General features: G+C 36.9%; 1 long non-coding RNA gene across 1 annotated transcript; it reads left to right on the top strand.

Annotated features, from left to right (window-relative positions):
- The first annotated feature begins 210 nt into the window (after nt 1-210).
- On the top strand, nt 211-3,235 carry LOC125251508. Its single transcript, XR_007181018.1, has 3 exons — nt 211-524; nt 1,528-1,598; nt 1,980-3,235. It is a non-coding gene; the product is annotated as an uncharacterized LOC125251508 (long non-coding RNA).
- The last annotated feature ends 486 nt before the right edge of the window (nt 3,236-3,721 follow it).

Below are 3,721 nucleotides of genomic sequence, written 5' to 3'. Positions count from 1 at the left end.
TCGCGATCTACCAGTCGATCGCAGAGACAATGCTGGTAGATCGCACACAATTATAATAAATGCTTTAAATTCTAATAAAAAGAAACATAACGATGCCCTTCATTATGCTTTTAGGTTCTGTCTGACTTGCGTTTCACTGATACATTTTTACTAGGCAAGATTTTTGTTTATTCAGTTGCCATGGCAACTAGCCGGAGAACAGCGCGCGAAGTCGGCTTCCTCCAAATACGCACGAAACAGCCGGCTCTAAAGTAAGCGTTCACGTATTGAGCAGACGATTTTCATGGACACATCCACGATCTCTTTCATGTTCTGCATTTTCGCACATAGAGCTTGTTGGTGTAAGAAAGTCGGGAAAAGCATCCTCCTCCATAGCTACTTAATAATGAATCCGTTTGAACGGCTGACCATCGCATGTGCTCCGTCAGTTGTGATTGAAAAGTTTACACATTGGCAGCAGTGTTTTGTCGACAAAGATTATGTAAAACTGTCTGATTCTATTCAGTGCAAGTCATCAGAATAAGGTAAATTCCCTGGCCAGTTGTAATCTGTTGTGCTGTAAGTCCTCATATTATACCTTGCCAACTGTACTATTAAGTTTTTTTTTTTTTTTTTTGATTTTTCATACTATAAAGGTAGGAATGAAATGGTCTCTTCTTCACTCCAGTTGACTGGTTGCCATTTGACATTTTTTCTCCTCAAAAACTGAAACGACTGTTTATCCAAGATGCGTGTTTCAGTGACTGTCCAAAGCACGTGAATATGAGGCACGCGATTGGCTCTTGCTAAGCATCATGCATCATTTCACACTGCGCACGTTTGGCACCGCAATGCGCTCCGGAACAGGGTTTCATTAGGCTGGGTAAAAAAAGCTATGAAAACTCCGCTTCTAAGGGTACGTTTACATGACAGCGATGTACTAAAAACTGAAAAGTTTTTCTTTTGTTTTTGTCAAAACATTGTCAAAACTATCCCCGTTCACACGGATCCGCAAAAAAGTTTTAAAAACGCTATATTATCATGTCAGGCCAGTAGCTGGCGACGTCTCTTCATAAACAAACACTGCACGAATATAGACTTAACACGTAATACATATACGCATGCGCGTGACGTCAACTTTTTCACAATTTTTTGTTTTTGTAGTTTACATGGAGATGATAACAGTATCATTTCAAAAACTTGCCTTTTGAATCCAGTTTTCAAAAGTTTGCATTTTCAGGCCCCCAAAATGCCACTGTCAGGTAAATAAACAGCCAAAACAGAAAAAGTTTTCTGTTTTTAGTTTAAAACAGTGTTGTGTAAATGGCCCCTAAATTACAAGTGTGAACTGTTCCTTTTCCCAGAGTTAAAAGCGGGGTTTAGAACAATGATAACCTGGGGTTAAGCGTTGTGTGAAAAGCCAAATTTAGGGTTAAGGGTTTATACAATCAGTGTCCATAAGTATTACATTTTGCATATAACTCATCCTATACCATTATTTTGGAAATGTATATTTTTGAAAGCATTTGGATTTACCTTGTTTTATAGGCAATTTTAAAGACCTACATTTAAAGGAGGCACAGAATAAACGAGAAGGTGGGCTCTTTTGACTTGGACCGGTAAGAAATCACCTAACACCCTAAAAACCACATAATGGCTAAAAACCACTCAAAACACCTTAGCAACTGCATAACAACACCCTGAGCATCATAGCACTGACAGCACTATTTCTATTGTATTGTTGCTAATATTGTTTATTAGTATTAGACTGAATTTATTAATGAAAATATGTACTTTTTATTTCATTTTCGAAATGTATTTTATTTTTTATGATTACTGAAATGGTACTGTACATTCAATTGCCTCTCACTGGTTAATTACCACTTTTTAACTTAAACCCAACCAGCAACTGGGTCAAAACGAATCCGTTTGGAGCTCACAGAAAGGTGATTCACTCTCTGTTTCTTTGTCACGTAACATTTCTTATTTTGACTCTCTAGGATATCCGAACCCATCAGAATTGAACTTATTTTGTCTCCTTCACAATAAAAGCGGATGAAAGTATCTTTTTTCACTAAAGGCGAGAGTAAGGCCAAGACAGAGAGACAGATTGTTCGGAGCGATACGACTTGCAGCTGAGAAATGGCGCGTTTTTGTTTATGGAGTGCGCTCGAATATATTCCAGACTTTATTAAATTGTGAACTCAGTGGGAAGGAGAGAGGACCGAATAGCACTTTGGAACAAAAGGCCTCAAGTTTCATGTTATGTCTTGGTTACAAATGACACAGCTTAACCCGGCATAGGAGACAAAGGCATAAATTGAATCTGGCCCCAAACCACAGACTCCTTAAGTGAAGGAAGGACATATCTGCAACACTTCTCTGACACCGTGGAGTGATACTCTTTTATATTGTTATGGTTAGACTGACACCCCTAGCCAAAGAATGGCAGAAAATGAATTTCCACCCTACAACTTTTCCAGCTTTATCCAGCAGATTTCATTCCTGAGTCACGCTCCGAGCTTCAGTGAGTCTGCAACGAGCAGTGTGCGCGTGAACGCTTTGGAATGTGCATCATAATGAAAACTCATCAATATCCAGAGTTCGCTGTTGCGATTTAACGTCTTTTTCCGTGCCAAGAAAAGAGCCATCAAACACAGACAACTCCTTCTGCTTCTATTGTTATTCAACCCATTAATAATTCTGTTATACCTCTGATCTCCCATTGAAATTAAATATATTCCCAGATGTTTTTCTTGTCAGTTCTACCACTCCTGTCCTGAACATCTTTGCTATTGTTTAACTTATGAGCAGGAAAACCTGCAGCCTTTAATAGACTAAAGAAAACACAGGGTTGTCATCAATCATTGGCAGTGATTTGCAGCGCGGCTACACGACAAAGCAACACCTACAAATTGGCTTTGAATTGCTAAATAGTGAAATCAGTGTTTCGGGGCAGGGCGTCATTTTTTTTTCCACCAGGAATGAATCACTAAAATGTGACATTCATCTTTTTGATGAGTTTTGCTTTGATTAATGAGTGTCTGAGAGTGGAAAGTCCCTATCAAGCATGGGGAAGTAGGCAGACGTTTAGAACGCAGCGCTCATCAGAAATCAGAAGTCTTTCTGAAAACAGCCTACATGATTTCGTTTTTACTTGTCATGCACAACTTGTCAGCATGCCCCACAAAAGCAAAAGTTTGTCTATGGATTGTTTATAAAAAAAAATTTAAAAAAAAATCAACAGTAATATATATGTGCAGGGACAGTGTAAATATTTCAGGTCAATATTTCATTTCATTTTTAAAAAACTTTTTTTAAACATTTTTTAAAAATGCATGTATAACAATTCTTTTAAAAAGTATCAAAATGCTGTTTAAAATAGTTTTAGTTAGATAAGAATGCTCTATTTACATACTTTTTACATAATTGCTTTTACATATTTTTTACGTTTATATACATATATAGGCTATGTATAGTTTATATCATTTATTTTATATACTTTTTTTTTTTTTTTTTTTTTTTTTTTGAAGAAAATACATTTTCAGCATGTTTTAATAGACTATACAATTGTACAACCTCCTGATGTGGGACTTTATTTGTAAATACCATCACAGATTTCGCTTCACGACTAAGACGCAAGAAGCCTTGATAATCGTGACAGGCATTGTGAAACACTGCAGTATGGATGATAAAGATCGGAATTTCATTGTTTGTTATTGTTTTAGCTGATTCATCCTGA

Source organism: Megalobrama amblycephala, linkage group LG17 (genome assembly GCF_018812025.1).
Source record: "Megalobrama amblycephala isolate DHTTF-2021 linkage group LG17, ASM1881202v1, whole genome shotgun sequence".
Classification (NCBI taxonomy): domain Eukaryota; kingdom Metazoa; phylum Chordata; class Actinopteri; order Cypriniformes; family Xenocyprididae; genus Megalobrama; species Megalobrama amblycephala.
The sequence above is the reverse complement of the archived record's forward strand: the minus strand, read 5'-3'. Positions and strand labels throughout refer to the sequence as shown.